At 40.1% G+C, this 24646-nt stretch overlaps 1 protein-coding gene across 2 annotated transcripts in view; it reads right to left on the bottom strand.

Annotated features, from left to right (window-relative positions):
- LAMA4 (laminin subunit alpha 4) overlaps positions 1 to 24646 on the bottom strand; it is a 158027-nt gene that overhangs the window by 120156 nt on the left and 13225 nt on the right. The gene's annotated exons all lie outside the window — the stretch shown is intronic.

Below are 24646 nucleotides of genomic sequence, written 5' to 3'. Positions count from 1 at the left end.
TTCCACTTTTCAGAAGAACAGGAATATCCTTAACACGGTCCTATCATTGTAAGGAAGAATAAGTCTCTAGGTTAACAGTAAGGGGAAAATTTTTTTCTAATGTTTTCTCCCATTCCCAACTAACAGCAGAGCCTAACTATTGGAGTGAGAACTTGCATTATGTTTCCTACAAATGAAGACTTCTGGTTCCAGAATTATTGGTTAAGGTCTGATAACTTCGAGCAGTGTCCTTCATCAGCTTGCGTTACTAAAAAACGTGTACTTCAGATCCTAACATTTTCAAGTGAGGGATAAGTGAGGGATAAGGATGCTAATGTGCATGAGTTCTTCTACCTGCCGGCCCGGCTGGGTGCTGTTCGTATATTTCATGTACTTCCTCACTTTGATAGGCGTCGTCTTCCCTCCTCCTCGTGGTGTGAGAACAGCACCCAGACGTGCTAAGCGGCATGTGGGGATGTCATCCTGCACGAGAGGCCCTCGCCAAAGGCAGAGGTGCCCCGGTAGGGGCGCCCTCGTGAGATTGCTCGTGGCTTGTGCTGCTGGGTCTCTAGATATGTGTTTGGTGTTTCTCTGGAATGTCTCACGGATGCAGGGCAGCAATGCCTTCATGGCCTGGAAGTCCACTCCCTGCCCGCCAGCCAGGCTTACCTCTAAAGAATTCCAGACAGATAAGCATCTGAATTGTTTCCACAGACTTACAGAGTAGGAGATTTCACATCACACCCCTCATTGACCCATTGTATTTTGTACTGTCTTGGCTACCAGGAAATTTTTCATCACATATGGCTGAAGTCCTTCTGACTGCTATGCAAACCTATTTCCTCTCTTTTTTTTTTTTTGTCCTCTGTAATGAAAAGAAAGACTAGGCACCATTCACAGTATAATACTACCACCAGTTTGGGCCCTAAAACTCAAACTTAATGTATTAATTTAAAGGCAGTTCGATAGAGAATAATGACATTTGTTTAAAAATAAAAGGCAAGGAAATTCCATCCTTCAAAGCGAGAGAAATTAAGCCCAAGAGGGAGCCAATTTGAGACTTAACGGCAGGGAATTTGTGGTTGATGGTAAGCCTTTTTCTTGGGGAACTAAAGTTGTAATAGGATGTGTTCAGTTTAGATCACTTAATTTCATGTTTGAAGCTTTTGCTCCAAAATGAAACATACATGCTTTCACTGGGATGAAGATCACAGATAGGCATCTGTATCTATATGCAGATATTTATATCTACATTTCTATTGGTATAAATATTTATATGGATGCAGATGTAAGTATATCTATATACACACATGTATGTGCTGCAGAAGATTCATAAAGCAATAGTTAATTTTATAATGCATGATAAACCTAAAACATTCCCTTATTTTATTTAAAATCTATCCTAGTCATGATCCAAGAAATTGATTTGATGGCCTCTGAAGTTTGACACTACTGCAGGGCTTTAGTTATAAGAGGAATGGATATGAGCAGGGAGAGTCTTAATATTAATTATCTTGGTAGCCTCTGCAACTCTGGTTTCTGAGCCCTCTGACCATATTACAGTTATCAGGGGGACTTCTGAACAACTAGTTCTGATGATGAAGTCAAGGGATCTGTATTCTTTAAAATAAATACACTATATAGTTTAGAATAACTTTAGAATTGCAGAAAAATTGTGAAGGATCTGCATCTTTCAAAAGCTCCCCAAAGGTTTTGATATTCAACTAGGTTTGGAAAGCATCTCACGGTGCCTTGTATATTTTAAAAGCTCAAAGAAAATTTGGTGATGTGAAGGGTTTGGTCCAGGGTAGCATACCCGAGGCCTATGTGCTTTTGGAAGCCAGTAGTGTCCACTGCTAATGCACCCACTACCCTTTGCTAGGGCTGGATTTGGTCTCCAGTCATTCTCAAAAGTCCAGTCATCACTTCATAAATGGACTGCACACAACATGAAATCTTCATACTGTGCCAAGTTGAGGAGGAGACTTCATGGATAGCCTGTCATTATTCAGTGTGCACTCCCCAGATTAAGGCCATGACCTTGGAGGAAGGATGCTTTGGCTCTGGTTTCATTCTGTGGGAGATGGGGAGAAAAGGGAGGCAGGACAGGGCTGTGTCAAGCAGTGATCTGGCCCTGTCCCAGGAAGGCAGGAGTTGCAGGAGTAGAAATCTGGCAAGCTGCTTTCCTGTTGGGCTTTGCCCACCTGAAAGAAATATATTTTCCTGTCCAGCTATCCATTTAACATTCACATAAAGACACCATAAAGGTTAAAGGATAAGGGTCCTGGGCAAGAGGGGCTTCTGATGACAGGGCTAAAGCCCAGGAACCAGGTAACTTGTACCTTGTGGTGTAGAACTGTAGGGGCTTCCCTGCAATGGCATTTTTATTTGGCTCAAGAGAAGTTTAAGTATTGTGAGAGAAAAGCTGTTAAGATTGTTTCTTTTGTGTGGAAATATTTCATCCTGGCTACAGAGAGTGCTGCGATTTCCTTTTAACTGAATCTTTGAAACTTCATAGGGGTACATGTAATATGAATAGGTATATGTTTCCAAGAATGGAAGCAGAGTGATATTTTCCAGTTTTGTTCTTGGTTGATAATCATCATCCTTAGCCATTGTAACACCTGTGAGAGTTGAGTGGTTGTCCCACAAACTAGTGTCTGTGTTCTTTTGGAGGAGTCCCTGGAGTTTACTAACCAGAAATTGAATTTGTGTATCTGTATGTGTATGTGCAGATGCCTATGTGTGCGTATACGGTATTAAGTTTTAGATGCCACATCAAGCCTCCTTTCCTGCATGCAAAGACTGTCCTGAAAAGGCATCAAAATTGCATGGGTGGAAGATGTTAGAGAGCACGTGGAGGATCCGTACCATCTGGGATGCTTCCATAGCCTTAATTAAAAAATCAATACTAACAACAAGGATAATATTTATGAAGATGATAATTATAATATAGGAAGAGATTTCAAAAAGTTTCTGGAAAGATGGAATTCAGATATGTTTATTATTTTGGTGCATTTTTTAAAAAACTCATGCATGGTTTTTTCATAATACTCAAATTTCTGTGAACTTTTTGAAGTGTGGTCATTATTACCATCAGTGGCATACAACTTTGACAGAGTTTCAGACAGCTCTAGATCTTGTTCTTTCTCCCCTACACATGCTGCCCCTCATATACAAACAAACAGATCGAATTTATTTCAGCATTTAATGAACTGAATGTGAATATCATGTTGAAGTAGCTCTGATGGCCATGTTCTGTGATCCTCTCAGTTTACTCCATGAACTGAATCTGGAGGTGGAGTCTGTTATACTGATTTCACGGATGGAGGCTTTAAGGCTTACATGGATTTAGATCCCTTGCTTTTCTCTCAGGTTTGAGCTCCTAACCATCTGCTATATCCTTAATATATTTAGCCAAACCTTTCTTATTGAACATTTAGGTAATTTTCAAATTTTGTGCTGCTATTCCAAAGCAGGCTGAAATTGATTAAAAATGGTTGTAAAATATCTTCTTTAAATCTCAGCAAAAAAACTTTCAAAATAGGCTCAGAAAAAACTTTCAAAATCAGCACATCATTTAAAATATAGTTATTAATATAAAATCCATTGAGAATATTTACTTTTTAAATAATTTATTTAGCCAAATTGCTTTTTGCTCAATTACTTTGTTCTAAATCATTTGCAGCTTTTCATTATTAACTGGTTCTGTTATTACAGCTTCCTCCTGCTTTGCTATTAAGATTGGATTCATCTTATGCTTTTGAAGGATAAGAATGAAAATTCCCATTTGCTTACTTTGTTATGATGAATCTGAGGTCTGGCTTGGAGTAAAAGTTGATGTATGTGTTCCTGCCTGTATTAGTCAGCTTTTTATTACTACAATTAAATACCTTAGGCAAGCTACTTATGTAGGAAAGAGAAGTTTATTTGGTTCATAGTTTTGGAGGCTGAAAGGCCAAACAGAATTACGCAGGCTTGGCAAAGGCCTCAGTGGTGCACGGTGGAGTGCATGCAGAGGATCCCGTACATGGTGAGCCAGGGAGAGAGCGAAGTTCTGCTCAAATTCAGGCTTTTCTAACAGCATTCTTGGGATGCCCCCAGTGCCTAAGATCCTCTTGCCAGGCCCCACCTCCTGAAGTTTCTACTACTTCCCAAGAGTGCCACCCTGGGGAACAAGCCTTTACCAAATAGAACTTTGGGGGACATTCAACATCCAAGTTAATATCCAAACCACAGCATTGCCTAATTTTACATTTATACAAATTATTAGTAGGCGAATTTTAGGAGGCAAGTAGTATGGTATTGGGTGCCACTTGCACTTATGGGAGTTAGGGATGGTAGTACATGTTATTATCATTGCAGGAGGTATTATTTACACAGGTCTATTATGGATCATAATATTATTTCATAAGATATAATGAATTAAGATTGTTTTTCAACAGAGGATAACATTTATGCAACTATAACAATTCTAGTCCTCATTCAAAGAAGTCCCTTTGAGAATTGCAGACTCACAATAACAACATTGTCTCTGTACAGAACATCTTTTTGAATTTTATTAAAAATTTTAAATCATGTTCTTTGAAGGATAGCTCAATCTGTATCATAAAAGTCATTTAGGGGCCAGTGTTGTGGTGTGGTGGGTTAAGCCCTGCCTGCAGTGCTGGCATCCCTTATGGGTGTCAGTTCCTGTCCAGGCTGCTCCACTTCTGATCCATTTCCCTGCTAATGGCCTGGGAAAGCAGCGGAAGATGGTCCAAGTGCTTGGCCCATGTTGGGAACCCAGAAGAAGTTCCTGGCTTCTGGCTTCAGATTGGCTTAGCTCCTATTGTTGTGGCCATTTAGGGAGTGAACCAGCGGATGGAAGACCTCTCTCTCTCTCTGTCTCTCTCCCCGCCTCACCCCGTGTCTGTGACTCTGCCTATCAAAATAAATAAAATATGGCATAGTGGATAAAGTCGCTGCCTGCAGTGCCGACATTCCATATGGGCACTGGTTCTAGTTCCTGTTGCTCCATTTCCAATCCAGCTCTCTGCTATGACCTGGGAAAACAGTAGAAGATGGCCCAAGTCCTTGGGCCCCTGCACTCATGTGGGAGACCCAGAAGAGGCTCCTGGCTCCTGGCTTCGGATCGGCGTAGCTCAGGCCATTGTGGCCAAGTGGGGAGTGAAGCATTGGATGGAACACCTCTCTTTCTGCCTCTCCTTCTCTCTCTGTGTAACTCTGACTTTCAAAATAAATAAATAAATCTTTAAAAATAAATAAAACAAATCTTTAAAAAAAGTCATTTAGAATTATCAAATAAAGTGAATACCAACCTAAGTAATACAATTTTAGGTTAAAATCTTTTCAAAAATCTTCCTCTGTTCCCCAAACGCCATCACAAAAGGAGCTGATTAATTGACTGGAAGTCACTGTTTGCACAGACACCAAATCTCTGAGAACTTCAAAATTTCTTTCAAAAAGACTTATTGAGAAAATAATTTAAATGCTATAATAGAATTCTCAAGGAATTCAAGATCCTTGATGACCCATTAAAATAAACCAACAATGGTAAAAATTGATGAGCTTTAGAAAGAACCTAAAGTTGCTATCTAAAGGTATGAGACAACTTTTGAGGTCTCTGAATAGGTACTTATGTCCCATAGAGAGTTCAGACCCTAATTTCTAAGTCCAACAAATGAGAATGAATTAATGATGATAAAATTCTATTATAATGAGTCTGATGTATAGCCCTTGTGCCTATTCTAAGAAGACCTGCACTATAATTGAACAAGATATGAGGGTACTTCAAAAGTTCATGGAAAATGCATATTATGAAAAAAGCTAGGTATGGATTTCATTTTTTGCACCAAAATAGACATTTATAAATTCTGTTTCTATGAACACATATTTGCATTGTGTCTTCAACAAGGCTGTACAAACATTTTATGAATATTGACTCAACTCATTTTACTTCCTAGATTAGACTTCCAGAATGTTAGTTTACCCGCTTTTGCTTCAATTTACCAAGGCTCAAAGTAGAAAGCTAACTATATTTATATATCTGTATTTTAAATTCATTCCGTGCTGTCTAGAATCACTTCTACCTTCCAAATTAGTATTCATCAATTTTGACAGTTGGCATTAAAGCATCTTTCTGCTTTGGTTTTTGTATGTATATAACAAACCTACTTGCTTTTCTAGTTTCCAAGCAACAATGAGGTCAGCTCTAGGCTTAGTTCTAGCGAGTTTCATTTTTCATTTTAGTAAATGATGGAAGTCACTTTAACATAGAGGATGCTCACTTAGGAGCTAAGCTTTGTGCTCTTACTCAGAGTCAGTGGGTCCTGAACAATGCTGATCTCTATCTGCTTAAAACTTGGGCAGACGTAAGAATCAGATAGTATTCAAATATCTTCTAGTGGGGAGCAACACAATTTAATCTATTGAAAAATATCAATCTAGCCTTTGCTTGGGAATAATGACTTCTGAGAACATACAAATTTATTAAATGAGTAGGCATCCCAAGGGCCATTTTTCTGCATCTACTAAAAAAAAATAAAGGCAAAATATCTGAAATGGAAAGAAATTCCAAATTAAACTATTGATATCATTTTTGGCTCTATATTTTCTCAGGTAAAGGCTAACATGTCCTGAATTTTTAAATGTAAGCCTATATGCCGAGTTCCAAAATGAGTTAAATGCATTATGCAATGTGCTGCACTTAGCAAGAAGTTAGCTTCCTGATTTCGTGATTGATTTTACTTGAATCTGGAGAGAATTGTGCATGGACTCTCCCTTGAGTGTTTCTAAGCTCTTGTTTACGTAATTGAAATTCCCCACATTTTAATAAGAAAAGCTAATTTTTAGTTTTTGACAGTGATTTCACCATAGCTTGATTGGGAAAGTGGTTTCAACAGTTCTGGGAGATTCAGCCAGTTGAATGGCATCTCTTCCTACGTTTGGCATAATAAAATGAGGACAAAAGGTGAAACCAGACTGTGATGATGGTTTCTCCTAGCTAGCTCTTTAGAGCTCCCTTTGGACTCAGACTTAGCACCCATCTCTGCCATGTCTTGTCCAAAACATTCTCTTAATTTAATCCCCAATGAAATAGAGACAATGACTCAGGTCTTGAGGAATTCCAATGAGAACAGGGATGTCTTGACCTCTCTTAAGCCAGGCCCTCACAATTTGTAAAGAGTGGGGAGATACTAATCAAATGAGTAGACATCCCACAGGCTTCTTGTTGGCTAATCCTTAGCATTCTTTATGGGCTTCATGGGTATTCTCATGGGTGGAAACCAGTGTTCCACCCACAGATCTCAAATAGCTATCTCTAAACCCTGTCAATCAAATATTTGTTTGGACTGTAGCATATTGAAATACTTCTAACTCTTGCTAATAAATAGCCCTCTTTATGTGTATAATTAGAAAGATCAAAGGAGGAAGTTCAAGGCCCCTAAAGCCACACAGATTTTCCTTTTGAAATGCTGGATTTGGGAATGATTATGTACATTAATATTGATGAACCTTAATTTTCTCCCTGAAAAGTTATTTAAAACAGTTTTTAAGCACTAATTTTCACTCATTTATAGTAGTGATTATCACTTTTATAACATAATAGGGCTTCAGTGGTGCCTTTTTTCCTTTGGTTTTTCTTGAAATAAACCTCCTGCTAACATCTGGCTTCTTTCTGCTCTGGATTCTCCTCACATTGCACCCTGTAACTGGCTTTTTCTTTTCACTCCTCGCCTTTTGAGCTATGGTTGCACAACATAGCTTCTGCCAGATTTTTTTTTTATCTGAAAACTGACTCAGTTTTATTTAATTTACTGGAGCAAATGCCATGGACACATTTCCAAGAAAGGAAGAGATGCATACCACAGGGCTAGCTATAAGAGCAAATAGAAAGAAATGACTTCAGAGTTATAGGCATTTGGATTTAAAAGCAATTATTTATTTGAGAAAACAGGGTAGGGAAGAGAGAACAGAGATAGAGCTGATAGAGATAAATATTTCCATCTGCTGGTTCACTCCCCAAATGCTCACAACAGCTAAACTGGGCAGGACTAAAGCTGAAAACTGGAAACCCAATCTGAGTCTCCCACAGGAACAACAGAGACCCAAGTGCCACTGCCTTCCAGGGTGCACATGAGCAGGAAGCTGGAATTGGGAGCTGGGTATCAAACCCAGGCATTCTGATATGGGGATATAAGACGAAGGTCCGTTAACCACTAGACCAGATGCCCACTACCACTTTGGCAATTTTGATGTGATTTCTTGACCATTTAGAAGGACTCAGCATTGTGAGATTATGGACATTTCATCTCCATTTGGGTTTTTATTGACAGTCATCAAGGACTGAGCTAGGTGCTTTTGGATGATCCAATATTTTGTTTTCATTTTATATGAAAGAGTGGGGGGTGGTGGTGGAAAAAGACAGAGACAAAGAGAGAGAGACAGAGAAAGAGAGAGATCTCTTCCATCCACTGGTTCACTCCCCAAATGCCCACAAAAACCAGGGGTGGATCAATCTGAAGCCAGGAACCTGGAATTTAATCCAGGTTTGCCACATGGGTGGCAGGGACTCAAGTACGTGAGCCATCACCTGCTGCCTCCCAGGGTAAGAATCAGCAGGAAAGTGGAATCAGACGCAGAGCTTGGAGTTGAACCCATGAACTTCAATATGGGATGCAGGTGTCCCTAGCCCATTTGAACTGCTGTCCTGAACAGATGCCCCAGTTGAGACAATTTGATAATTACCAATTTCCCACTATCTTGCACATATCTGCCTAAGATACCTTTTTCTTTTACAAGAGGTTTAAAGGTTGACTTATCTGTAAATGACAATGACTCCTCTTCCTGTACTAAAGGAAAGCAGCAAAGCTTTTCAATGGTTGTGATAGTTAATTAATTTTCATTGAAAATAGATGACCCTTTTTCTATTTTGAGGTACCCTGCACTATCCTCACTCTGAATCACTCAAGAGACTCAAGAAAAAGTGACCCACAGCACATGTCTGTTTTCCCATCTGCTCTTCCTTATAGGTTTATCTCATTCTCTCTTTCTCTTCAAAATTCTCCTTCGACTGGACTCATCTGTATATCCTCTGCTCACCTTAGAAGTGATACTACTCCTCATTACAGGGAAGATGAGCCCCCTATCTGTGCTCTGGGTTCCACATCTGTGGCCTTCAGACTCTGCTCCATCTCCTAGCCTCCTTCTCTTACTTATCATCCATCTCTGCACACCTACAGGGGTGAGGAGAGGCAAAGAATACCTTTAGGGTCTGGATCTTCTGTTGGATGAGAATTGACTTTTTACACTATTTATAATATGTTTCAAAAGGAAACATATTAGCGGGGCAGGCACCGTGGCTCACTTGGTTAATCCTCTGCCCATGGCGCCGGCACCCTGGGTTCTAGTCCCAGTTGGGGCGCCGGATTCTGGCCTGGTTGCTCCTCTTCCAGTCCAGCTCTCTGTTGTGGCCCGGGAAGGCAGTGGAGGGTGGCACAGGTCCTTGGGCCCTGCACCTGCATGGGAGACCAGGAGGAAGCACCTGGCTCCTGGCTTGGGATTGGCATAGCTCCGGCCATAGTGGCCATTTGGGGAGTGAACCAATGGAAGGAAAACCTTTCTCTCTGTCTCTCTCTCTGTCTAACTCTGTCAAATAAATTTTAAAAAAAGGAAACATATTATAAAAGTCTTTCCCTATTTGTATAGGCATCGGATGCATGTCCACCTTATAGCCTCTTTCATGTCTATTTGTATCCTTATACCTAAATAATTGATCAAGATTACAGAACTTGAAAAGAAAAGATAATGAGTAAATAATTTAAATTATATTAATATATTTTGCAATAATTTGTTGAAATGTTTCCAAAACAGTAAACTCTAGAAGGATCAGAGGATAGTTTGCAGATAGAATGATACAACGAAAGTACTCAAGTTCTGTCTCTTTGTTTTCACAATGACCGTGCTACCATTGTTTATTCAAATCTTCATATGTGGTCTTTCGCATTCCTCTCTGAAGCTGCATAATATTATTCTGAACTGTTATAACCTTACACAATTATGAACTGTTATAAACTTAAACTCTCCAAGCCAGTAACTCCTACCTGTGTTGGGATGAATTGTAGAACTAGAAGTTCTCAAATAATTTCTAAACAGAAATATATAGTTTATTAAAAGCTTAGTAATTGTAATTTGAAGCTTACATGTTTGTTCCATTATCAAAACAATAGTAACCACAGCAACTTCTTGAACTTAAATTACAAAAGATTTTTCAGGGAGAATTTTGTCATTGACATTGTATTGCTGACACATGGTGATAATAAAAAGCAGACTGGGTTTTGTTACATTTTGTTACTGCTTTTAAGTTCTCTAAACGCAATGTACACTCTGATTGCCTCCACCTGGGCTACACTGTTCCCACTTCCAACCACCGTTTGTAACCATGGCCTCATGGAGTTTACAGTCTACCTCTGAATATTACTAGAATGAGTCTTCCTCTCTTCCAAACTCTACAACTTACCAAGATTTGGGTGTTTGTTTCTTCTACATTATGACAATTATCCCCCACTCTACTGCACCCCACTACTGCAAGATTTTTCTCCCACCAACTTGTTCTTTATTACCAGAATTAATTTTTTAAAACCTTACCATATAACTTCTCTGCTCCCAACCTCCCAATGGCTCTTTGTATTAGTAAAGGCAATTCCTTAGTATGACTTTCAAGTCTCCTCTTTTACAATCTAATCCTAACTAACACTTTTAGGTCACCTTTGGTGCCCTCCACTCTATTTAAAACACATATCAACTGCCCCGCCCCCTATTTGTACTACACTCTTACCTACACTGTCTTTGCACGTAGTGTCATAGTGTCTCTCCCCTGCATCATCTGCAAACTCCTTCCCTCACTTTGCACATGCCTCATTACAGCACGTGGTATAGCAATATCACAATTTTTAATTTATGCCCTTGCCTCCCTGAAATCATTGTGGGTTCCTTGAGAATAGAGGTCGTGTCTTATTCATCTTTATAGCCTCATCACTTATCACAGTGATTAGCAGAGAGATGCTGACAATGTCAGTGGGAAATCACTTATTTGACTTTGTAAAGAATGAATTAAAGGAGGGCAAATTGTGTAAACATTTTGGAGTGCAATTTGGCAAAACTTACAAGTGAAGGTCCCTCCAATTATGAATGCATCTTTTAAATAAGATATTAAGGAAAAAAATCCACCTACAAAAGGAGTCAGTGTGATATGTGTATATATATCATATATCGATATATAATTTTAAAAATGTAGAAATAATACTGCCTAATGCATAATGCAGGAATACATAAACATAAAGAAAAGTGTGAATAGGTGAATAAGAATCTAAAAGATCAGTCCAATTAAGGGTAAAGGAAAGAAATGAGCTTGAGGGAAGGTGTACAGTCTTTAACTCTATCAGAAGTATTATATTTCTTAAGCTATATGGTGGGTATACAAATTTTCAGAAAAGACTGAGAGAAAGAAGGAAAGGGTGCAGTGAAGAGATAAAGAAAGGAAAACAAAAATCCTACTTAGGTTGTCTGGATATTGGATTTCCTCATTTAGACCTGGTAAAGTCTCTAAAATATCATCTCTAGGAAGTGACTAATAGAGTCTTGACAATAGATTCAGATGTTGCGTATAATTTTCCTAACTTCCTGGTTATTCACTTTGTGTGCCATTATCATTAAACACAGTTAAAACAATAGGCATAAGAACATGCCTTACCTAATTCCTTCTTCCTTTGTTTTTCATCTTGCAGCAAGAAGCTATCTCATTCCATGTGGCTGCCTTGCAAGTAGTTTTGTGTCTATATCAGTTAAAGCATGCATTAGCTTTTAAATTCCTCTAAAGTGCTCTGGTCATTTTTAATTTGATTTCTACTAATTATTTCACTGTAGCAATAAAACTACATGTCTACCTGTGCAAACTGGAGTGCTTAGTTATTCTAGTTGGTTGTTACTAATTTAATGCAGAGGTAAAAGATTCTCAAAATTCTGCACAACACTTTCACTTTCCAACTCACCGAGAAAGCACCATATTAGAATCCATGTAAGAGGATTTACAGGTCTGATTTCTGGCCTAAGAAAGTAGTTGGGGCCTAAACTTAGAGAATTCTGCTTCCTCAGGGACCAAACACAGCTAATAATGGGAACCCCAATTGTCTCTGGCCTTAGATTCACAAGAGTATAACAAGTGTGACTCACAAGAGAGGTCTCCAGATGGTCTAGAGCTGAAAGGAGAATCAGGAAAAGATTGTGCAATAATCAGATCAAATAAAGATAAATTGGGGAATTTAAGATTAAGTCCTTATGCTAATTTTTGGAATATAATCTTTTTTATGAAGGTAAAGTAATTTGTATATTAAAACAGTTGATTAAGTAGGTACTTTTGGAAAGGATTTCTCTGGATGAAAGGAAATGGAAAAAGCTATAGATATCAGAACAGAGGTTGTCATTGAGGCAGTGGAGCAGCCAGTCATAAGCCCAGCAGGAAACAGAAGTTACTGCAGAGGATTCAAGTGAAGAGAATGAAGAGAACTCAAGGGACTGGTGGTTTACAGAAGAGTGGGCAGGTTAATGGAGCAAGGAATAGAAAGGCTTTGGGAGTCTTCAAACTGGAATTTGTAAAGATCTTCCATCTCTGAGGCCCAAGGGGTAAAGAAAGTTTGTGACACTAACCCAGGGAAAGCCAGAGCTGTGGAGGAGGAGAGACTGCTGGTGGGAGCTACAGTCTTGAGGGCCACAGCTTCTGCCCCAAAGCAGGAAACTCTCCCTTCTACTACTTTCCTGCTACCAAAGGGAGGTTGACATTGTAGTCTTTGAGGTCAGCCTCCAGGCACAGAGCAAGGCAGGAGGGGCAGATCTTGGATCTGCAGGCTGCAGGTACAGAGTAAGCAGCACCCTCATTCTCAGGCCTGCAGCAGGAGAAGGCTCTCAAGTAGAGCTGGGAAAGAATCAACCTACCAGCTCTTCACCCAAGGACCCTCCGTTGGTCCAGTAGATGTGTGAAAGGACATCTGACTTTCTCAGACACCTGAAGGTCAAGGACTCTTTCAAAAAATCAAGGTGCCTTCACCAAATTTCTAAAAGTTGATTTAAAAGATGTTGACTTACCACTTAGGATGCATTTAAACCCTAAAACAAAAGAAGCAAGGTTATCTATTACTTTATATATATATATATATATATATATATATATATATATAAATGTGGCACCAGAAATCATGGTGACTGGGGCTGGTGCTGTGGCATAGTGGGTAAAGCCACCACCTGTAGTGCAGACATCCCATATGGGCGCCGGTTCAAGTCCCAGATGCTCCACTTCCAATCCAGCTCTCTGCTCTGGCCTGAGAAAGCAGTAGAAGATGGCCGAAGTGCTTGAGCCCTTGCGCCCATGTGGGAGACCTGAAAGAAGTTCCTGGCTCCTGGCTTTGGATCTGCACAGCTCTGGCCATTGCGGCCAGTTGGGGAGTGAACCAGCAGATGGAAGACCTCTCTCTCTCTCTGCCTCTCCTCTCTCTGTATAACTCTGCCTTTCAAATAAATAAATAAATCTTAGAAAAAAAAATCATGGTTACTCTGTGGACAAAACAGGATATAGATCAAAGGTTTGGGATTATTTATATTTGACTTCTTTTCAATTACTTCTTGTTCATGGTCCCACTCCTTACTCTTTGTTGGTGGGGAACAGTGCATCATTCATGTTTTCTGTCTCCTTAGCTGGCCCTACCCCTCAGCCTTGCTCAGGTCTGATCTCTGAAAACAGCCAAAACCATAGCAACACCCGTGATCTCCTACAACATCCTCCTGCAACTTCACATTTCATAAAACTTTAATCAGTTCTTGAGAGATAATTGTTCTCTGTTGAAGTGGAAAATTCTCTTAAACTGTAATTATTCTAAACATTAATTTGGTGGTGACAAAAGAATTTTAAGTGGTCTCATTCAAGTCCATAGTTAGGAAACAACAAGGCTACAAGCGCTCCTTACAAGGCATATTTCTGAAATAATGAGTGAGGGACAGAAAGAGCTAACAAATTGAATTCTATCCATCTGGGGATTGAACCTGCACTAATGAACAACAGATTGCACTTCATACATTTGGACACTTCTATCATAATTTATAACTATCTGAGAAAGTCACATTTTCCCCTTGTCCAGCTGATCTTTCAGGGCATCAGAGTAGATCAGGGTTGGTATCAAAGATGGAATCCATTTCAATGTATCAATTTTGACAGGTTTTTCTGTAAAACTAAACCTTAAACTGAATGAATTAAGGGCAATTCACATGTAGTGCAAAGTTCTTTTCAACTATTTTCTTTCTTTCTTTCTTTTCTCTCTCTCTCTAATGATTCTACAAATCCCCTCCACCTGAACCAGGAACAGGCACTTTTAGGTGCTACTTCTTTAGCATTAACTACCTGAATTGCCAGGATTTGATGACAACCCATGTTCGGCATTTTAAGAAATGTTCATGTGTGTATCCAGGCTCAAGTCCCCATTTGTCCACCATGTACTCGGTGGCTCTTCAGTAAATACCTGCTGACTGAATGAATGCATTTTCCCTCCCATTGGGCTTGCATTTGGGATGCTTCCAGGTTCTACACCTCATTGGTTTATCTTCCAAGGGCACTGATGTGATACACTGCAGTCTATTCATTCAGTATATATACTTCCCTGTGGTTGTATCTTTTGGAGACAACCTGGAATAGGAAACCCTGAGATCATCTAGAATCCAGTTTTAACTCTACCACTGGGGGTCCTTGCCCAGGTGATTCAAATCTAGGTCCCAGTTTCCAGTTCTGAAAAAATATGGGAAAGATCACTGTGTAGTCTTCTAGATTGGCTATGAGGATCAACTAATAATGTCCATTTAAACTCCAATATGAGGGCAGAGAAAGAGTTGAGTAACTATTAGTTTCTTGTCTTGCTTTCGGACTTATCTGTGCCAATGGGCACCTCTTCAGTAAGCTGCAGCTCTTTATCTTTTTATGGCACAAGGCTCAGCAGTGACACTTGAAGTTCCTGATTTATTGTCTTTATGCCTCAGAAGATTTAATTCCCTGAGAAGACAAGCTGAACTCATCTGATTTGCCATTGAATCTTCAAACAATAGGTGCTTAGTAAATATGTATTGAATGTGTCTTGGAATTACAGAATCATAAGATACTGGACATGGCAAGGACCTTACGTTTTACTTAACCCCTAATTCTAAGTTTAGGAAACTTCAGACCTAGCAAAGTAAGGGGCTTATCCACAGCTATCTACACAGAGCAGGTCAGTGGAACTTTCAGTGTGCTCTTTCTGTTTTCACTATACCACATTCTTCGAAGATGATGATGAAGAGCATGATGATGAAGACTGCAGGATATCTCTTCTGCAGCTGTAAACAATTCTACGCTGTCCATCTCTGTCTTTCCCCAGGATATAGGGATAAGAATCAACTTTGCTCAAGTTTATAAAAAAAGCTCATTGAAGATACTCTGTGTGCCCCCCCCCCCCTTAATTCACTGGGGAGTGCAGTTATCATAAAAATATCTTAACACCACCCCCAGGCATTTAAGAGTGGGAAAGAGGAGGAGGAGGAGTTGGAGTGGGGCAAACACTTGAGCTAACCCAGGTTGTTGCTTGCTCCATAGATGTTTGACTGAATTGAGATAGGAAACACTGCCCATGAGCCCTCTGCTTACTTGTCTTGGCATATGGCAATCTAATTTGAATACAATAATTTATAGCTTCTATTTTAGTTCTTAACAGTTTTTTGTAGTGCAGGTAGAAATAGCTGTGAAGCAAATAGTGTAGATTACAGATTGGAGAAGTCAGCTCCCATTAGAAGCTGGTTCTATGACATCCAGCTGTGTTCCTGACACCTCCCTTGTTCCATCTGAGGGATCTGACAATGGGCCCTGGAAAAGGATGCCCTTGGTGTAATATGCACCAGGGTGTGCAGGTGCTTCCCCTCCTGTATCAGGAGCAGATGTTTAATCAGGCAAAATGCATGGCAGCTTGACATTCATGTGGTTGCACCTAATAGGAACACTAAGGGCCATAAATTGTACTAATAAAATACCAATATTACACATTTGACTGAGCTATGAAACCAACACCTTTTCCTTAAAACAGTAAGGGAGGATAGATTTCACAGAGGGACTGTGGCTGACTCCAAATTTAGGATGTGTGTTCAGCTTCTACTCTGCCATTAATGTGTTTTATAATAGAAATAACAATGAAACTCTACCCCTCACGTTCTTATTGGTGAAATGTGGGGCTAGGATTAACTTAACAGTTATCTGTTCATCTACCATGTGTCAAGCACCTAATGTGCTGAGAAAGGATTTTCAAACCAAGGATCGAGTATTTCAGAAGGGCAGTCTGGTTCAGGGACTCTGGTGATAGGGACAGTTTCCAATAGTTCATAAATAAGCAAATATACTAAGCACCAGCTGCTTAAAGAGAGCAAGACAAATGTGTTATCATTCTGAACACCCCCTGATTATAATCTTGGAAGCTAATTTAAAACAAAACGAAACAAAAATCTTCTCAAGAAGTGGCAAATATTTATTTAAAACTTTTAATGATAATATCATGTTGTAATATGTAATTTATTCCGTTTTTAGAACATGAATGAGATTCAAAACTGCTATAGCACTTCTATCCTTTTCATGTTATTTGAGAATATTTCCTATGAATTTTCTCCTTTACTTCTCTCCCCTAAGATTTCATCTTGGGATTTTTGCAAAATACTATTTAGTTAACATGTTTATTTCATTCATAAGTGGCATAATTCATAAGTGGCATAAATAATCTGCACATTTCTTATTAGTAAAAGCTCTGGAGGATAGTTCAGAGTTTTGCATTTTACAATCTGTCATCTGTTTACTGCTTTGAAATTTTGCCCCAAAACAGCTGTTGTGATCCAGATAGCTGTTCTGCTTTGGTATGCGCATAAAAGGGAAGAAGAAGTACACAGACCGAAGTGAAAAGAAAATGTCTACAGGCGAGATGACAAGGCCTGATATGCTGCAAATCCAGTCCTTGCACTGCCATTTTAATGACAACAAAATGATGCACATTTATGAAAGGAAATGGATCGGGAAGGCTGAGAATGTTTGATTTAAAGCAATTCTGTTATCTGTCACTTGAGGGGGGAAAATTCTGCTGATTTTAAAACAATACTTCAGTTACAGATGTTTCCAGACCCCTTCCCTGATCCAAGGAAACAAAATACCATTCAGTAACAAGCCCAGATTTAGAGATGGGGCTTGTTCCAATATAAACATTTCTAAGCTAGACCTTCTCCATGAAAGTGCATAGTCAATTTTTCCATATACAGTGGGAAAGACAAAGCTTTTAGCTTAAAAGGCATTCTCGCCTGCAGTGCAGAGCTCCTGGAATGAGCAGCCAAGGGGCGCCATGGTTCACTGTTGATGTCCAGCCCAATACTGACTGAGGCATTAGAGTTATATCAGAATGTCCACATGCCACAAACAGAAAACCAGGCACCACGCTGGCTTTCAGTCTTGGCTATGGTCATTTAGTCAATTCATCATACTAGTGTTTATGGGGGCCCAGTGTGGGGTCTGGCACAAAGCAGGCATTTAACAAATGACTGAAGAATGTACAAGCAATTCTTTTTTCGTGAGTACCAATTATACTAAAGATACTTGCACAGGTAATTTGGGAAATCAGAAGGTGAATCATGGACCCTGTTGGCCTGCAGTTTGGTGTGAGCTCATCAAGTGTGTTTGTAACTTACTGTGATATACAGAAGAAAGAGCGAAGATTCAAAATAAAATGAGAGGTGCAGAGAAATGCTCAGAAAATAAAGGAGGGAGAGATTACTTATAACCTGGAGTGGGGAGGGATCAAGCATGGGTCCTTGAAGGAGGTGGCATTTGTGCAGAGTTTGTAGAGGGTAAGTTGAAGCTGGAAGGCTGGAAATCATAGAGCAGTTTATAGTTACTGCCCATAAGGTACAAAGGCTCAAAGTTGTAATGGGTCTGTTGTTTCATTGCTCAACGTAGGCATTCTCCACTATTGGTAATCTTTCTCAATAATACCAAATGGATTTACTTTTTTCTACTTACTGGGACTTTCTTTGGAAGGATTAGTTTAATACTAGCCATTAAACTTGTGCAACATCCCCAACAACCATCTAGCTTACTACTCATTCGGACATCCCACTGTGTCTCCACACATTTGAGATAACATTGGAGGCGTGCCCTAATCCCTGAAATAAGTATGAGGCATAGCTGGAAATCTTGTTAATTCTTTGTGGGCATCAAGATCCCATGAGTTACTCTTCTGCGGTTTGAAAGTTAGGAATTTTGGAAGGAGAATGTCACTCAACTGTGAAAAAAGAGTATTTTAATTTTATTATTTTTATTTTATTTTATTTTTTGACAGGCAGAGTGGACAGTGAGAGAGAGAGACAGAGAGAAAGGTCTTCCTTTGCCGTTGGTTCATCCTCCAATGGCCACCGCCGCCGGTGCGCTGCGGCCAGCCCACCATGCTGATCCGATGGCAGGAGCCAGGTACTTCTCCTGGTCTCCCATGGGGTGCAGGGCCCAAGGACTTGGGCCATCCTCCACTGCACTCCCTGGCCACAGCAGAGAGCTGGCCTGGAAGAGGGGCAACCGGGACAGAATCCGGCTCCCCGACCAGGACTAGAACCCGGTGTGGCGGCGCCGCAAGGCGGAGGATTAGCCTTGTGAGCTGCGGCGCTGGCCAATTTTATTCTTTTTCATTCTGCTATCTGGTGCATTTTATCCACTGCGAGTTGGAGCAAGACAATGGTGGAAACACTTGGTTTGGTAGCTCTTTGAGTATAAGTTTGATTTAATTGATTTAGTGCCTATCAAGAGGTAAAGAAAAAAACCACTTGGTTTACAACATTCTACTCTTGGGGACCAGTGCTGTGGCACAGCGGGAGCATTCCATATGGGCACTGGTTTGAGTCTGGCTGCTCCACTTCCAATCCAGTTCTCTGCTAATGTGCCTGGGAAAGCAGCAGAAGATGGCCCAAGTCCTTGGGCCCCTGCACCCCTGTGGGAGACCCAGAGGAGGCTCCTGGCTTTGGATCAGCTCAGCTCCAGCTCTTGAGACCATTTTGGGAATGAAACAGTAGGTGGAAGACCTCTCTCTCTCTCTACCTCTCTCTGTAACCCTGTTTTTCAAATAAATAAAATAATTATTTAAAAAAACCCACTCTACTCTTAGTAGCCTAGTTACTGAGTAGCTGAAACACAGCAAACAATTGTTCTCATTTAAGGCTTTGACTATATTTTAGTTTAGCTTTATAAATTTCTTGGAAGATTTGAACCCCAAAGGAAATTCATGCTGATTCATAGCTTCAAGGACAAAGCACTTTTTTCTAGATGAATATGACCTTATATTAGCAGATTAAAAAACAGATTATAATCAAATGAAAATAAAAATAGTTTAGATAATCTGAGATGAAGATATAATGTCTAACAGCTAAAATAAAGGTCCACGGTTTTTAAGATAATAGAGTGGAAGAGCAGAAAAAAAAATGTTCCACAGAAAAAAAATACCAAAATGCTTGCTACTGCATGTTCAAAAACACAAGCCAGAGGAAAATGTTCTTCATCTACATGAACACTGTTTGCGATTAGGGAGATTACTCTGATTTTGTAAGGTTTCAGTATGAGGATCCTTCTCACATTCAAAGACTGGGAAGAGAGGGAAGCATGACAACACCCACTATGTTGAAAATGAACCATGGAAAGAGTAGCAGGTTGGAGCCGTCCTGCCTTCCAAAGACCTTCAGATTTTGCTGAGTACCTCCTTCCTCCACCTAATTCTTTGTCCTCTAGTAGGTTCAGGGCACGTTGGAGAAGCTATTCACAGAAAAGTCTCTGTAATATACCACAGTGCTCTACAGTTCTGCCAAGATTTTCTTTGAGGAACAGGTATTCTATACAACCTTGCTGTTGAAGACTGGGGTGACTAGGCTTTGAAATCAGCAGTGGCAAAGCTCTCCATGTAAAACCAGAGATGCTGAAACTCAGGCTTGTTATAAAGCAGATCAGGAAAATCACAGTGGGGTACAACTGCCAGATAGACCCGTTTGGTGTGAGCACATATTTTATTTTCTTGATTAATTCCTCATGTTTCATTGTTTGTTTTGCTACATGATAGAAAAATTCCTGAAAGTCATGTGGCAAACCTTATTCTGTGAAGGAGGTCACCAGACATGATGTGGTCTGGGAATTTTAAAAATTAGCTCTTCAATTGTTTTCAAATAAAAGGATTATTGCTATTTTTTAAATAGATCTTTCTCTCTTCCTTTTAAAATCAAAGATGTGTTGTTTATTTTTATGCGACCACTGGAAAACTCTAACCAGAAATTCTGATATCTTATTGCAATTGAATTCTTACTTTTTTAGTGCAGGTGCTGAGCTCATGGTTCAAAAGATTGATAGTCATATAGTAAACATTTCTGAAATGATAGAAAAGGGATGAATGATATAGTTATAAATTCAATTTAAAATTGAGATTAATAAAATGGCCAAAGACCAAGAGAACTTCCAATGTTTTGTGATTTAATTACTTAGTTTCAAGACCCAAATGGCCACATAAGACACAACCAGAAGATAAAGACGGACATGCTGCCATCTGATACAGCTCACTGAATGTGCCAACACAGATTTCCAGGTGCTCCCTACCACCATTATATATTCCTTTGATGGCATCCATGCTCTGTGATGCAGTAGGGAAAGAGGGCTGTTCTCAAAGCCAGGAGACTTGGTTGTGTTCCAGTTCTAGACATTCTCTGTGGGACACTGAGGAAGTAACTCAATTTCTGGCTCTAGTTTCCTCCTCTTCAATGAATTAGCAGCACAATTATTTCTAGGCTCTTCCTAGACAGATTTTACCAAACTTCCTCCTTTCTCAGTAAGGTTACTTGCTAGGAGACTTCAGCTAATCATTTAGTATCCCAATGCCTTTTATAAATTAGATTACTAACCATTGGTCTGCCTAATTTATTCTATATTTGGGGATATTAAAGGTGTAAATATGTAGGAAAACACTTGGTAAGCCATAAAGCTTTGTAAATATTAATATTGTTTTCCAACTGAGTTAGTAGTCATTGGATTTTCCAATAGTTGGCAGTTGTGAATAACATTTGTCCAACATCAGTATCAATAGTTTTTTTAAAAGCCAAACTCTTCAAACTGTGGATTGAGAAATTTACAGGAGGCCTTCCCAAATCATTAAAGATCAGTTCTTCCTAGGTATACTGCACATTTTATAAAGCAAAATAAAGCTTGCCTTACTGACACTTCAAAATGCTTATGGTGCCATTTTTTATTCAAATAAAGAAAAGCCTTTTTGTTTATTATCTCCATTTCCATAGACATAACATTCATAACAGAAGCCATTTGGCCTTTGGAGGCCATGAAAATGGCTTCAGCACAGATAGAATGTGATGGGGAGAGCAGAGTAAGACAGAGAGCTGTCTTCTGTGCTCAGGATACAGGTAAGAAACTGTGGTTTGCCTCTTAAGGTAATAAAATACTCATTGTGATAGAGTAATTGCTTTAGAAAAATGAATTCTGATCGCCTGGCTGTTCCTATAAGGATCAGAAGATAGACAGTGGTTATCTGGTCTGTGCACTACTACCTTAACCTCTCCCCAAAACTCCTTCGTTGTTTCCCTTAGCACTCCCAGGTGATGACCAAGACAAAAGTGCAATTTCCTAAATTCCTAGGATATGGCCAAAAATATCATCAGACAGGGAACAGGAAGCATAAAAATATCTCTCAGGAGAGCACCAATTGTTTAAATATTTCTAGCTCGTGTTTGGAGCTGTTGCAGAGGTGCTCAGGGCATCAGTAGCTCTGTGCAATCAGTAACGTGTGCTGGCCCAAGGCAAGTGTGTATATGGCTGGGAAACTTCCTCCGAGACACTGATTTGAATAAGATTTAGGGTAATATTTTGGAGACTTGTCTTGATTTCGAATAATAATTTGAGAAGCTCCAGCATAGTGATTCCCAAACATTTTAGAGCAGGGAAATTTTTTTTAAAAATCTGTGAAATTTCATGTGAGTTCATCCATAAAACAAATAAAAATGAAGATGCCCCGGTTGAAGGAAGTAAGGTCACAGCCCCTTGCTGCTCACCCTCCCCTCTCCATCCCACATCGAATCCAAAGCATGTCCACAGAGTCCCAGCCTGAAAGTCTCTAATTTAGTAGGTCTGAAGTTAAAAGGTCCCTGCAGAGACTTTTCCCATGATTTAACAAATCTCTATAAACATCAGCAGCATCTTTGACTTCTCCCTTATCCTTGTCAGCTTGGTAGAACCTTGGCAATGATCCCAACATTTGTTCTCTCTTTTCTAGGCTGCTGGCCATCAACCAAATGCAGGTCCTTTTTGCTCTCTCCTGGACAGTCACCAATGCATGACATAGGTTATCCTCATTCAGGTTCTCTGATGCCTACTGACCAATTCAGTAGCCTGTTTCCAGATTCATGTTGACAAAGCGCAATTCTCATTGTGTTCCCCATCTGCTCTGAAATCTTCAATTCTTCCTTGTTGTCCAGTACCAACTGGGACTATTTCCCTCTTAAAAGAAATCCTGTCTCTTTGCCCTCACTCATTCTATTCCCTAAGTTTGCTTTCTTTTCCTCGAAGATTCAACTGAAATCCCACCTTTGGGCCAGTGCCGCCGCTCACTTAGCTAATCCTCCGCCGGCGGTGCACCTAGGTTCTAGTCCCAGTTGGGGCACCAGATTCTGTCACGGTTGCTCCTCTTCCAGTCCAGCTCTCTGCTGTGACCCGGGAAGGCAGTGGAGGATGGCCCAAGTGCTTGGGCCCTGCAACCGCATGGGAGACCAGGAGGAAGCACCTGCCTCCTGGCTTCGGATAGGTGCAGAGCCGGCCGTAGCGGCCATTTGGGGAGTGAACCAACGGAAGGAAGACCTTTCTCTCTGTCTCTCTCTCTCACTGTCTAACTCTGCCTGTCAAAAAAAAAAAAAAATCCCAGCTTTTCTATGAAGTCACCAGGGCGTTTCCCACCACGAGTAAATGTTCCTTCTAAAGTCTTCAATAATTTTTGTAACAATTTAGTTGTATAACATCACCAGTGTACATGTCTTATCTCTTTTGATGAATTTTATTCATCTTTGTAGGATACTGGCAGTTGCTGAGAGAACAGGTACCTTTTTGCTAAATAAGAGAGAAAAAAATATTGGTGTGGGTCAATCAGGTGTACCTGGACACCTAAGGAATACAGTAAGGTGGTAATATAAGACCTGACATACTATTTTCCATATTTCAAAATATAGGACTAAACATAATAGTGACATATCCATAAAAATGTATAATTTAAAGTAAATGATAGGCTGGTGCCACGGCTCAATAGGCTAATCCTCCACCTGTGGTGCCGGCACCCCGAGTTCTAGTCCTGGTCGGGGTGCCAGTTCTGTCCTGGTCGCTCCTCTTCCTGTCCAGCTCTCTGCAGTGGCCTGGGAGTGCAGTGGAGCATGGCCCAAGTCCTTGGGCCCTGCACCCACCTGGGAGACCAGAAGAAGCACCTGGCTCCTGGCTTTGGATCAGCGCAGTGCACCGGCCGCAGCGCGCCAACCGCAGCAGCCATTGAGGGGTGAACCAATGGAAAAAGGAAGATCTTTCTCTCTATCTCTCTTTCTCACTGTCCACTCTGCCTGTCCAAAAAAAAAAAAAAAAAAAAGGTAAATGGTATATTTTTCTTTTGGTCTTATTTATAATAGAGTGATATCACTGATTAAGTTATTTTATCAGAAGTTTTACTTTGCAGTTATGCATTACTTTGCTTGATTAAAAATGAGTTACTATTCAATATATTTCATTTGATAGATGCTATAGACTGAATATGCTTCCTCACGTTTCGTATGTCGGAGCTGTAACCCCCAATATGACTATATTTGTAGGTAGGACCTCTGAGGAGATAATACAGGTTAAATGAGAGCATAAGGAAAGGATTTCAATGCAATAAAACTGTTTTCTTTATAGGAAGAGGAAGAGTTATCAAAGTCCTAACTCTCCACGTGTTTACAGAAGAAAGGTCATGTAAGGACACAGAAGAAGGTGGCCATTTGCAAGCCGGCAAGGGAGTCCTCACCAGCTGACCCTGCCAGCACCTTGCTCTTGGACTTCTGGTCTCCAGAACTGAGAGAAAACAAATTTGTGTCTGTTGCTAATACCCCACCCAGTCTAGGGTATTAGCAGCATTATCTGGCTAAAATAGCAGATGAAATGTTTCAAAACGCAAGGCTGGAGGAAGAAGAGAAATAGTAAAATGTGTGAATTTAAAGCACTTTGATACACCCCTCACCACCACCACCCCTGCGTTCCAGTTTACAATGGATTTCACAGCCGACCAATGTCACAGGCATTCTCCTAGTCCAGGAGGGCACAGACTGCTTGAGTCCATCCCGGTTAGAATCACTGATGTCTTGAATGGTACCTCTGAGAATTGGGCTCTTCCTCTCTTGTGCTGAATGAGTTAACTCATTTTTTTCAGACACGTTCTATATAGTGCTTGGTAATAGCTAGAAAAGGAGTTAGAAGGCTAAGTTTCTGTTAGGTCTGACTTGAATCCTCTCTGTTGCTCAACTTCCTTTCTTTTTC

This window comes from Oryctolagus cuniculus, chromosome 5, assembly GCF_051225735.1.
Source record: "Oryctolagus cuniculus isolate XC-2025 breed Fujian yellow rabbit chromosome 5, ASM5122573v1, whole genome shotgun sequence".
In the NCBI taxonomy this organism is placed as follows: Eukaryota; Metazoa; Chordata; class Mammalia; order Lagomorpha; family Leporidae; genus Oryctolagus; species Oryctolagus cuniculus.
This window is presented reverse-complemented; position numbering and strand designations above follow the sequence as displayed.